Raw genomic sequence first — 13,416 nt, forward strand, 5'->3', positions numbered from 1 at the left:
TAGAGCGTTTCTTGAAATGTTTTTTGGCAAGACGTGTTTCTTGGAAGAATTCTCCTTCGTCATATGTGTCTTGGTTAATGTGACATTCATAATCCTCTTCATTGGGGGGAGGTGATCTAACACATGGCGGCACTTCATAAACGACATCCCAACCACTGAGATTTGGATCACTTTGACAGGCCCACGGTAGATAGAAAACTTGGGTTGCATGTTGAGCTGTAATATAGACATCAGGAACATCCAAATGGGTGCTTTGTTTGATTTCGACTAGCCCTATATGTTCATGAGTCCTTCTAGTCTCCCTGGGCTGGAACCATTAACGTCTGAAGAGTAGGACGTTTGGTGGGTTATCACCATAGAATTGAAGTTCATAAATTGCTTCAACTCTTCCATAATACTCGACACCTCCTTCGCCGATAGCAGAGACACAACAATTTGTAGACTTTTGGTCCGCCATAGATAGCTCTTTGCCATAGGTACGAAAGAGATACCCGTTGATGTCGTAATTGTCAAATGAACAGACCTTATACTCAAAACCATTAGCTACTTGTCTCAATTCGGCATCCATAATCTCTGAATTAGCCTACAAGTTTAATAAGAAAGAATTGTTGCATTAGTCACAAATTAGCCAAAGAAATGAAAGGATTAATGGAAATTACCGTTTTCTGAACCAAGAGATGAAACCGGGATATTCGCCTACTTGCTTTGCCAGAAGCTCATACTCTTTGATGAAATCCTTTTGGATCACTGCTCCATATGAGAATATGGCGACGTATCGACTGCATCAAATATCCAGGAATAAGAGTAGTTCAAAGAAATTAGAAGTTGCGAAACTATGTAACGAGATCTTACTCGATATATGGCCACACTTCTGTTAGGTTGTTAAAGAGATACATCAAAATGGTCCGCCATTCTTCAACATCCAACGATACTGGTTTCCAAGCACTAGATGGTGCGAGATTCCCTTTGAATAGGCTGAGGTTGGATTGACCCTTTTTAGGCTCGTCAGCATTGTACCGAGGCTTCGGATTATGCAAATGACAATTTTTTGGCTTCGTAGTGTGTTGTCACGAAGTTTGACGCCTCCTCAGTGATGAACGCCTCGGCCATCGATGCTTCTATTCTACGTTTATTTTTACATTTTGCTCGAGGCATCTGCTGCATCCTCTCAGTTGAGTAGCACCAACGATTTTGCACGGGCCCCCCAATCGTGCCTCGGTCAGGAGATGCAAAATCAAGTGTTGCATTGGATTAAAGAAGCTTGGCGGAAAGATCATCTCTAACTTGCAGATCAACTCCGGCGCCAACTGTTCCATTTCTTCTAGGAGGCCAGGCGATAGTTCTTTCACACAAAGAATGTGGAAGAAATAGCTCAGCTCTGCTAGTACTAGCCATTCATCCTCAAGGATGAAGCCACGCAACATCACCGGCATTATCCGCTCTATCCATATGTGCCAATCATGACTTTTTAGACCAAATATTTTCAATTTATCAAGACTCGCTCCCCTCTTTAGATTTGCTGCATACCCATCGGGGAACATCAACTGCATTTTCACCCACAAAATATTTTCCTTCATAGCTGGCCTTCTAGGATTGAACAATGCCTTTGGCTTCTTCCAGTTCCGCTTTCCTTCCAGTTCTTGCATGTTTTGTAACGGTCTATCGCAGAGCTCCTCTTGATCGTCTCTAGCCTTAGTATTATCATTTGATTTCCCCTCTATGCCGAACAATGTACCAAAAATGGCTTTGGCGATATTCTTTTCAGTATGCATCACGTCGATGTTGTGTGGGCAAAGGAGGTCTTTGAAGTAAGGCAGATCCCAGAAGCATGTCTTGTGAGTCCATGTGTGTTCCTCATTATACCCCTTGAAATACCCTGGACGCTCTGGATCTGGCTCGAGAGCGTTTAAGTGATCTAGGGTCTGTTGGCCTGTGAATGCAGGTGGTGCATAATGTTTGACAACTCTACCTTTCATGAAGTTCTTCTTGTCTTTCCTTAACTTATGGCGAGGATCTAGAAATTGTCTATGCAAGTCGAAGCAACTATACTTGTGCCCCGCCGTCAGCCAACGAAACTCAAGAGCTCCCTTGCATGTGGAGCACGGGAACCTTCCATGCACACACCAACCAACGAATAGCGCATACACCGGCAAGTCATGCATCGAGTACATGTACCAAGCACGCATTATGAAGTTCTCTTTGCTAAAGGCGTCGTATGTCTTGAACCCATTATCCCAAACTTCTTGCAATTCGTCCTTAAGCGGCTGCATGTACACATTCATATTCTTCCCTGGATAGTTGGGCCCTGGAATTATCAACGTCAGGAAAATGTTCTTTCTTTGCATAATCTGCCCGGGGAAAAGATTGAGTGGAATGACAAACACGGGCCAACAGCTGTATGGGGCTGCCATTTGACCAAACACACTGAACCCATCTATGCTGACGGCGACTCGAGGATGCCTTGGATCTGCCTTTTTTTCCTTATGTAATGCATCGAAGCGCTTCCATGCTTCACCATCCGATGTGTGCACCATCATCACATTCCCATCTGCATCTAATTCAATTCTTTTGCCTGTTTATGCCTATGCCATGTCATCTGTCTGGCCGTCTCTTCGACCATGAAAAGATGTTGAAGTCTTGGTACGATTGGCATATACCGAAGAACATTAACGGGTATTTTGGTCTGCGTCTTCTCACCCATACCGTTGTCTACCACAACATACCTGGAAGAATTGCAAATGGGACAATAGTTCAAGTCCTCATACTGAAGCCTAAATAAGACACATCCTTACTCACAGGCATGTATCTTCTCATAGGGCATCTTAAGAGCATGGAGGATTTTGTCTGACTGGTACAGGTTTGGAGGTAGTACATGGCCTTTGGGTAGAAATCGGCCGAAAACTGTCATCATCGCGTCGTAGCATTCTCTGCCCAAGTTGAATTGAGCCTTCAAAGCCATTATTTGTGAGATGGCATCCAGCTGAAAAGCTCAGTGTGCTCGTGGAGAGGACGTTTTGAGGACTCCAACATCTCAGTGAAGGCCTTTGCAGATTCCTCCATCTCCTCGCTCGAGTCCCGAGCATCGTCAAAGTCTTGCACAATGTCTCTGGTCCCGTTACCATGCTCGTCGGTGCGACGATGAACCACCTCGACTCTGGCACGTTGGGCAGACTCACCATGTGATGTCCAGACTGTGTAACCAGGCGTAAAACCAAACTTCTGCAGGTGTTTACTCATTTCAAGCTCGTCCCTCTGATTATAGTTGTCGCACCAGACACAGGGGCACCAGCTAAATTTCTGGCCATTTGCAAATGCGGCTCTAACAAACTCCTTAGTTTTTGTTAACCATTCCTTGGTCCAAACATACTGACTAGTGTAACCGGTGTACATCCACGCACGATCACTCATATTGACTTCCTACTGGACACACAAGAAATATATACATAATTAAGCAAACCATATCCATCAGTTAATGGAGTTTGTTAGTTTTATTACGTCCATGCAACCTACACGCTAATAGGTAATGATAGGTCCTAATCCCACCCGAGTATGTGTATTCGTTTTCCCATGCTCTGCTCCGGATCCAACGCAAAATTTTGGCAGCACCTCCCTGATGTTCTCCTGATACACATCTAGGCAATAAGCAGAGAGGATGTGTACCCGGAGAACAACAGGGAGGCACTGACAAAATTCTGCATTGGATCCGGAGCTGAGCATATGGGAAAACGAACCCAATCTACACATACTCGGGCTATCCATGGATAACGTTGGACAATTCGAAAGAATCACGATTATAAATATGCAAATGCATGCATATTTATAGATGTAACCCTTTCGAACGGGAGACGCATAGTGGTTACGCATACTGATGATTGACACCTATAGCTAGCAAGTTTCATCGGCACAAAGACCGGAACAGAGTAAATGAAGGGGGGAGGAGGAGATGTCATTTGTGCTCACCAATGAACGCAGGGCGGAGCTCGTCGAACACTAGACCCTCGCAACGACAAAATAACTGCATATTTAAATCGAAAGATGAGTAACATAGCAAGTATTCGACACCGACGGCCACATGTACCCCGCACTGACGATACTTGGTATTTATGATACCATCGACACCGAGGAACCCTCTAACCCGCCTGTCCCCGGGTAAATTAAATAGCAACTACCATCGGTGCAAGGTACATGAGGAGGTCGGCGTTGAACACTAGATCCACATCCCACAAGTGAAGCCGGCGCCGGCATCCCGCAATAATAGTTCTGGTGGCCGATGATACGTCTCCAACGTATCTATAATTTATGAAGCATTCATGCTATTTTATTATCTATTTTGGATGATTACAGGCTTTATTATACACTTTTATATTACTTTTGGGACTAACCTACGAACTGGAGGCCCAGCCCATATTGCTGATCTATTGCCTGTTTCAATATTTTGAAGAAAAGGAATACCAAACAGAGTCCAAACGGAATGAAACCTTCAGGAGCGTGATTTTTGGAAAGGATATGACCCGGGAGACTTGGAGTTCAAGCTAGGGAAGGCTCGAGGAAGCCAGGAGATAGGAGGGTGCGCCCACCCCACCTGGGTGCGCCCCCTGTCTCCTGGGCCCCTCGAGGCTCCCCCGACCGACTTCTTTCGCCTATATAAGTCCACGTACCCTAAAAACATCGAAGACGAAGATAGATTAGGAGTTCCGCCGCCGCAAGCCTCTGTAGCCACCAAAAACCTCTCGGGAGCCCGTTCCGGCACCCTGCCGAAGGGGGAACCCATCACTGGTGGCCATCTTCATCATCCCGGTGCTATCCATGATGAGGAGGGAGTAGTTCACCCTCGGGGCTGAGGGTATGTACCAGTAGCTATGTGTTTGATCTCTCTCTCTCTCTCGTGCTCTCTATGGCACGATCTTGATGTATCGCAAGCTTTGCTATTATAGTTGGATCTTATGATGTTTCTCCCCCTCTACTCTCTTGTGATGAATTGAGTTTTCCTCTTGAAGTTAGCTTATCGGATTGAGTCTTAATGATTTGAGAACACTTGATGTATGTCTTGCCGTGTTTATCTGTGGTGACAATTGGATATCACGTGCCACTTGATGTATGTTTTGGTGATCAACTTGCGGGTTCCTCCCATGAACCTATGCATAGGGGTTGGCACACGTTTTCGTCTTGACTCTCCGGTAGAAACTTTGGGGCACTCTTTGAAGTACTTTGTGTTGGTTGAATAGATGAATCTGAGATTGTGTGATGCATATCATATAATCATGCCCACGGATACTTGAGGTGACAATGGAGTATCTTGGTGACATTAGGGTTTTGGTTGATTTGTGTCTTAAGGTGTTATTCTAGTACGAACTCTTGAATAGATCGATCCGAAAGAATAACTTTGAGGTGGTTTCGTACCCTACCATAACCTCTTCGTTTGTTCTCCGCTATTAGTGGCTTTGGAGTGACTCTTTGTTGCATGTTGAGGGATTGTTATATGATCTATATATGTTATTATTGTTGAGAGAACTTGCACTAGTGAAAGTATGAACCCTATGCCTTGTTTCCTAGCATTGCAATACCGTTTACGCTCACTTTTATCATTAGTTACCTTGCTGTTTTTATATTTTCAGATTACAAAAACCTATATCTACCATCCATATTGCACTTGTATCACCATCTCTTCGCCGAACTAGTGCACCTATACAATTTACCATTGTATTTAGCGTGTTGGGGACACAAGAGACTCTTTGTTATTTGGTTGCAGGGTTGCTTAAGAGAGACCATCTTCATCCTATGCCTCCTACGGATTGGTAAGCCTTAGGTCATCCACTTGAGGGAAATTTTCTACTGTCCTACAAACCTCTGCACTAGGAGGCCCAACAACGTCTACAAGAAGAAGGTTGTGTAGTAGAAATCAAGCTCTTTTCTGGCGCCGTTGCCAGGGAGGTGAGTGCTTGGAGGTATATCTTTAGATCTTGCAATCGAATCTTTTTGTTTCTTATTTTATCACTAGTTTAGTTTATAAAAGAAAACTAAAAAAAATGGAGTTAAGTTTGTCTCATACGCTTCATCTTTTTAATATCTTTCGTGAGTATGACGGAAAGTAAAATTGTGCTCAAGTGCTAGAAGAAGAATGCATTAAAATGCTTGGTACTAAATCTTTGAATGATGAGCATAATTGCAATGTTGTTAGTATGAATTCTTTGAATATCCATGACGCTAATGATATGCAAAGCCACAAGCTTGGGGAAGCTATGTTTGATGAATATGATATTTTTAGTCCCCCATGTTTTGATGAGAATATTTATTATGATGAAAGCATGCCTCCTATTTATGATGATTATATTGATGAAAGTGGATTTGGAGAGGTCATGACTTTATATAGTGATGAATCCACTATTTCGGAAGAGGTCCCAATTGATGATGAGAACAAAGTTGCTATATATGATGATTATTGTGATGACTTGTATGCTATTAAGAATAATGATAACCATGAAACTTGTCATCATGATTTTAGTTTTCAATTGGATTATGCCTCACATGATAATTATTTTGTTGAGTCTGCTCCCACTACTATTCATGAGAAGAAATTTGCTTATGTGGAGAGTAGTAAATTTTCTATGCTTGTAGATCATGAAAAGAATGATTTATGTGCTGGTTATATTGTTGAATTCATTCATGATGCTACTTTAAATTATTATGAGGGAGGAACATATGCCTGTAGGAATTGCAATAATATCAAGTTTCCTCTCTATGTGTTGGAAATCTTCAAGCTATGCTTGTTTTACCTTCCTATGCTAGTTGATTATTGTTCCCATAAGTTGTTTGATCACAAAATCCCTATGCATAGGAATTGGGTTAGGCTTAAATGTTCTAGTCATATGCTTCATGATGCTCCCTTTATGTTTCAATTCTTATCTCTTATGTGAGCATCATTGTCATCATCATGCCTAGCTATTTAGATACATTAAAACTGAACACTAATCGAGCCCTCTCAGGCCATCAGCGTTTTGACCGCCGGATCTACAATTCTCAGCATTTCTAGCCGTTGGATGCAACTTCAATCCCGCTGAGAGCGCTACACGGGCTGGGCAGATGCTCCCTAAACAAAATTGGCGGCCGTCCAACCCCCTCCTCTCGTGCATGGGCTGCTCCTGGGCTTAATATGTACGGGCCGCTATTCCCGAAACAAAATCAAAGCCCTCTCGTTTCTTTACGACGACCTCGACCTCGACCTCTCGCATCTCTCATAGTCTCGTTCGATTCCCACTCCGGACCTCTCCTCTCTCGCCCACGACCTATCCGCCGCCATCGCTGTCCTTCCCTTTGGCTCGCAGATCCTCGTGCCTCAGTCCTCGGCCGCCCTCTCCTTTTCCTGTCTTCTCTCATGACGGCAACGAGCTCCACCTCAGGCCGGTTGCGGCACCACACCACGGGAGCCAGTACCTGATTTTTCCGACACAGTATCTGTAGTCCTTGGGAGTGTTGCTGCCAGATCCAACCTCCCCGAGCACCCGGTCAGAGGTACGCCGCTGGACACGTTCCTTCATCTGCACCAAGTTTATTCTACATCTAACTTGTTTAGGCCCTGCTTGGATTCGGTGTAAGTTTATACAACCGGATTTAAATTATCAGCCGCAGTGTATTTTCCGTCTGGAATAAAAACGAGGGCTGGAGGTCTGTATCGATTACGGAGGTATTTGGGAGGCAACCGACAATCCAAGCGGGGCCTTATATGTGGATGGCAACAGAAGATGATCAATAACTTTCAAGAAATCTGAACCTGAAGTTTTCAAAGTTGAGTGCAATCTTATTCTCGTTTTCTTTTGTAGTTTAGGACTAAAACTGACTAGGAGGCAACTGAATGTGCTTACATTTTCAGAGCAGCCATTGTCAGGTCTTATCATAGAGCCAATCGACAGTGAGCACTTGTGCCGTTGTGCGTGGGAAACCTTCAAGTTCTGTTGAGTTCATGTGATTTCTTACCCAACTCATCCCTGCAGAAACGCCCTGGACTAATTGCATAACTGTTTTTGTTTTAGAGGTGGCATCAGACAAGAGGTTGTTCGTCTTATCATAAAGTGCCACAAGAATTAAAGCCCAACAGAAACTGAATTTGTTTCCCATTTACCCAAATTGAAATTATACTGCAGCAGCTTCTCCGAGGTATACAAATAATTTCCTCTCGCATAAACCTTGCTTAATCTATCAATCTCAGGTTGTCAACGTGTTCAGCCGTTCTATCTTAACTTCTATACGTTTCTAACCCTTGGATGTACTCCCTCCATCCCATAATATAAGTCTTTTTAAAGATTCCAATATGGACTACATACGGAATAAAATGAATGAATGTATGCTCTAACATACATCTATATACATTCGTATACAATCCTTATTGAAATATCTAAAAAGACTTATATTTAGAAATGGAGGTAGTACTTCAAATCCCGTGTGGGCTTTGGTGCTGAACACCGAGTGCTATACAAGTTGGGCCGATGCTCACATAACAAAATCCGCGGTCGTTTATTTAGGCGTATGGGTCAACTGTTCCATGTATGCCTCGCTGGCCTGGCGATTCTATGCCTTTTCCATTCGATACAGGCGAGAGGGTCACCACATGAGCAACGATTAGTTGCAGGAAATCAAGGAGGTAAATAACCGATGTTAAAAGATTTTAATGGCAACTGATCGACGTGTGCCACTTGCCGGCGACGGATAATTGCAGGCACATCCATTGGTGCTCTTTATTTACTCCACATGCGTCCATATAGTCTCATCTGACCTATTGTTCCTTCTCATGCAGAGCTCTCGGATCGACAGGTGAAGGTACAAGATGGTGTCCATTCAACGAAGGGGTGGCATTTCGATCCATGGTGCCACTGCACATTCAGCTCCATCTCCATCTGTCTTGGCTGGCGATCATCCCTTCTTCCTAGCCGCCAGCCTCCGTGATAATTTTAGATTGTTGGATTGTGAAGCGAGATTCTAGCCATCAGCGGAGAGATGATTTATTTGGGATGAAAGGATCTCCCAGTCTTGCAAGTAAGCTATCTTAATTTGTCTGAGATGTGATCTCCCTATCATTCAAATAAGCTATCTTACTTTTGTCCTTCTATGTTTTGCCTATCTATCTTACCACTGTTGGGGTGATCTGTGCCGGCTCTATGATTTGCTGAACATCTCTTATCTGTCTACGTATTATTGGGTGGATTAACAATGTTGTAATGCTTAACTCATTTGAAACTTTATGCCCCTCCATATTTTAAGCACTGCCTACAAGGTTATTATGTTCATCTAAAATAAGCAAGCAATCTTATAATCTTCATTGTATATTATAAGACTCCCTCGTGCCATTCTTAGTTGAATCGAACATCATCTGGTTTAGACCATAATCTTGATGCAATAGAGCTGAGAGCATAAAAATCAATTAAGCAACCAAAAACATAAACATATGCATACAGCCATCAATGTAAATGTGTACTATATGAGTTCTGCCAACTAGCAAATAGTAGGAGATCAGGGTGTATGTTTGAAAAAATGATAATTATTTTTTTGTTCCAAAGTTGCAATGGAAGACCACAAACCAACAAACATGTAAACATTAACATGAATATCCTTGATATGTAATCTGCATTCTCTGGATACTCCTACTTGATTACGACATGAGCATAACTTAGGTTTGGCTTGGCACTTGTGAAACATTTTCTATATATCTTTGACTTTCTCAAGTGTAAGAAATAATGTTTGATGCTACTTCTAGAGTTTGCACCTTTTGGAAATGGATCTCGACTGAACAAAATCTCAGTCCATGTAAAATTAGCAAAAGTTTACTTCTATGTGGAAATTAGTATAATGATCATTGAGCGGAGGTATGTGCATACATCTTATAATGAAATGTACGCTTGGAATTAAGATTCGGCAATTGTGGACTTGTCATGAAGTAGTGTACTACGCGAAACCATAGTTTTCCATCCAGCTGCTTGGCTTTAGTTCATCCTTACAATGATGTTTGTTCCCGTTTCCTGCAAAATCATGTTTCAGATTACTGTCAATCTGCCATTCCTCCAATCAGTGAAGGCCAGCTGCTGCTCCTGATCATGGTTTAACTTTCATATGTGTTTTGAACTATATTCATACTCCATGTGCTTTGGAGTATATTCATAGTTCAGTAGCGAGTATAAATCAACTCGATGTACAGATGGACATATACAATTATAAAAAAGAATAGACCTCCCAGCTCAATATTTTTCTCTTTTGTGTTATTACTTACTACTGGTTGGAGTACCTTGTATTTCGTAAGGAAAGGGAAAACTTCTATGAAGTAACTTGGTTTAGTCCATTTTATATCTCTATAGTTTTATGCTTACTTTCATTTCCATTTATTTACAAGCTTACTGATTATTGTATCGTTGAAAAGTATGGGCAAGGTAACATGGTCCATCATGGTGGAAGCGTTGCCATTCTCTCCACGACATACTAATGTTATGCAAGTTACCAATTTGAGAAACATCTTATTCTATTTTTTAATTGGAGGTAATGGAAGAAATTATGCCATATATGCAATATTTAATTGTCATGACCTTGATGTATGAAGTGCGAACTTGCTTACAATCTGAGTGTTGTCCATCCAACCGTAGGGTGAGAGTTAACAAAATTTTGGGGTCTTGAATTACAAAGACTGTTTCTTATGTATATATCCTTGTTCTATTGATACACATAATATTGGCTGATCAAAATAATTGTCAAGTATGAATGGTATTGTTGTCTGTAGAGCAGTGGTGTTATGCTGTTACGACTCTGCACTCCTTTACTATCAACGACTAGAATTTGCCCTTCTGTTAATCTCTAATACATATATCATCTTTACAAACTTATCCCGCATGTTTTGGGCCTCTATACTTACAAATGTTCCTATCATTCTACTGGAAAAATATACGGGCGCGGCAACGCGCGCCATCATGGTCTAGTAAATGCATTAAAGAAAAGCGCTTGTTGGGAGACAACCCAATATTTACCCTTACTGTTTTTGTGTGTCCACATGATTATGCTACTGTAGTAATCATGTTTTATAGCTTTTGTTTCAATAAAGTGCCGAGTAAGACCTTTAGGATAGCTTACGGTGATAGTTGTGTTGATCTTGCTGAGAATCAGAAACTTTTGCACCCAGTAAATTAGTTTTTTGAATTCACAGAAACGTGCTTCTGATCTGATTCGTCTTGCTATGGATTGGTACACAAATTTCTTAGGGATTCCTAATTTGTTAGGATTTTTGGAGTTCCATAATTATACGTTTGATACAGATTACTACAGACTGTTCTGTTTTTGACAGATTCTGTTTTCTATGTGTTGTTTGCTTATTTTGATGAATCTATGAGTAGTATCGGAAGGTATGAACCATAGTGAAATTAGAATACAGTAGATATTATACTAATATTAATTTAAAATGAGTTCATTACAGTACCTTATGTGGTGGTTATGTTTTCTTATACTAACAGAGATTACAAGTTTTTTGTTGAGTTTTGTGTTGTGGAGTTTTCAAGTTTTGGGTAAAGATTCGATGGACTATGGAATAAGGAGTGGCAAAAGCCTAAGCTTGGGGATTCCCAAGGCACCCCAAGGTAATATCCAAGGACAACCAAGAGCCTAATCTTGGGGATGCCCCGGATGGCATCCCCTCTCTCGTCTTCGTTCATCGGTAACTTTACTTGGAGCTTTATTTTTATTCACCACATGATATGTGTTTTGCTTGGAGCGTCATTTTCTTTCGTTAGTATTTGCTTGATGTTATTTATAATAATGTTTTGCATCTTTAGTTTCAATAGAAATGTCAAGGATAGCCTTTACCATGCTTATTTTGCTAGTATACATGTTGCTGTTTGAAAACAGAAAGTTTACCGCTGTTGAAAAAATTCCCTAGAAAAGTCAGAGCATGATATAATGTTGTAACCTTTTGAATAATGAGCTACGATAAATCTTCTACAGCGTAGTATTTTTCTCATAATTTTTGGATTTAGGGAAGTATGATGAATCTTGCATTCTTTACAGACTGTACTATTTTAGCAGATTGCTGTTATGTTAGCATTGTTTGCATATGTTTGCTTGTTTAATGATTCTATTTGAGGATAGGAGTATTAAATATGCAGAGACATTTAGTATGCAATGTTGAATAATAATTTTAGTGATTCGTTATAGTAGAAAATTATAAGGTTTTGCATTGGTTTATACTAACCTATCTCACGAGTTCTTGTTGAGTTTGTTGTGGATGAAGCTTTTGAGAAAGAGAGAACCCATGATATGAGAGGAATTAAGGAGACACAAAAGTTCAAGCTTGTGGATGCCCAAGGCACCCCAAGATAATATTTTAAGAAGTCCCAAGATCTAAGCTTGGGGATGCCCCGGTAGGCATCCCACCTTTCCTCTTCAACAACTATCAGTTAGTATCGGTTGAGCCTAAGTTTTTGCTTCTTCACATGAGTTGTGCTATCCTTGCAATGTCATTTTATTTTGCTTTGCTTGCTGTTTGAATACAATACCAAGATCTGAAATTCTTTAATGAGAGAGAGTCTTCACATAGTTACATAATAATTTAGCTACTCATTGATCTTCACTTATATCTTGTTGGAGTAGTTTGTCATTTACTTGTGTGCTTCACTTATATCCTATGAGTAAATTGTTGAATGAGTTGATTGTCATAAATCTGAAATTATATATGTTTCATTTTCTTATCCCATGGGGAGTAATGACTTCACGTCTAAGAAGTAGAGGTTGTAAATTTATTGAAGGTTAGCAAGCATTGTATTGGTCATTTGAACAATTCATGAAAGAATATTGAAGGAAGGGAGATTTCACATATGAATATACTATCTTAGACATCTTTTATAATTGTGAGCACTCATTAAGTATGACATGCTAAAGAGTTGATGTTGGACAAGGAAGACAACGTAATGGGTTATGTTTTCTCACATCTCAGTTAAAGTATATTGTCATGGATCATTCAAACATGTTGAGCTTGCCTTTCCCCCTCATGCTAGCCAAATTCTTTGCACCAAGTAGAGATACTACTTGTGCTTCCAAATATCCTTAAACCCATTTTTTCCATGGATTGAGTAAGATCCTTCAAGTAAGTTGTCATCGGTGCAAGCAATAAAAATTGCTCTCTAAATATGTATGATTTATTAGTGAGAAGAAAATAAGCTTTATACGATCTTGTTATGGAAGCAATAAAAGCAACAGACTGCATAATAAAGGTCCATATACAAGTGGCAATATAAAGTGAGGCTTTCACATTAAGATTTTGTGCATCCAACCCTAAAAGCGCATGACAGCCTCCGCTTCCCTCTGCGAAGGGCCTATCTTTTACTTTATGTCTTTTACTTTATGCAAGAGTCAAGGTGATCTTCACCTTTCCCTTTTTCATTTTATCCTTTGGCA

General features: G+C 40.9%; 1 long non-coding RNA gene across 6 annotated transcripts; it reads left to right on the forward strand.

Moving 5' to 3' along the window:
* The first annotated feature begins 7,222 nt into the window (after positions 1-7,222).
* LOC123090506 (uncharacterized) lies at positions 7,223-11,011 on the forward strand. Of its 6 annotated transcripts, none has more exons than XR_006442451.1 (3): positions 7,223-8,151; positions 8,789-9,027; positions 10,027-11,011. It is a non-coding gene; the product is annotated as an uncharacterized lncRNA (long non-coding RNA). The 6 variants fall into 6 exon arrangements; XR_006442458.1 differs by having other exon boundaries at positions 7,223-7,782; positions 7,868-8,151; positions 8,789-11,011; XR_006442453.1 differs by having other exon boundaries at positions 7,223-7,782; positions 7,873-8,151; positions 8,789-11,011.
* The last annotated feature ends 2,405 nt before the right edge of the window (positions 11,012-13,416 follow it).

Source organism: Triticum aestivum, chromosome 1B (genome assembly GCF_018294505.1).
Source record: "Triticum aestivum cultivar Chinese Spring chromosome 1B, IWGSC CS RefSeq v2.1, whole genome shotgun sequence".
NCBI lineage: Eukaryota > Viridiplantae > Streptophyta > Magnoliopsida > Poales > Poaceae > Triticum > Triticum aestivum.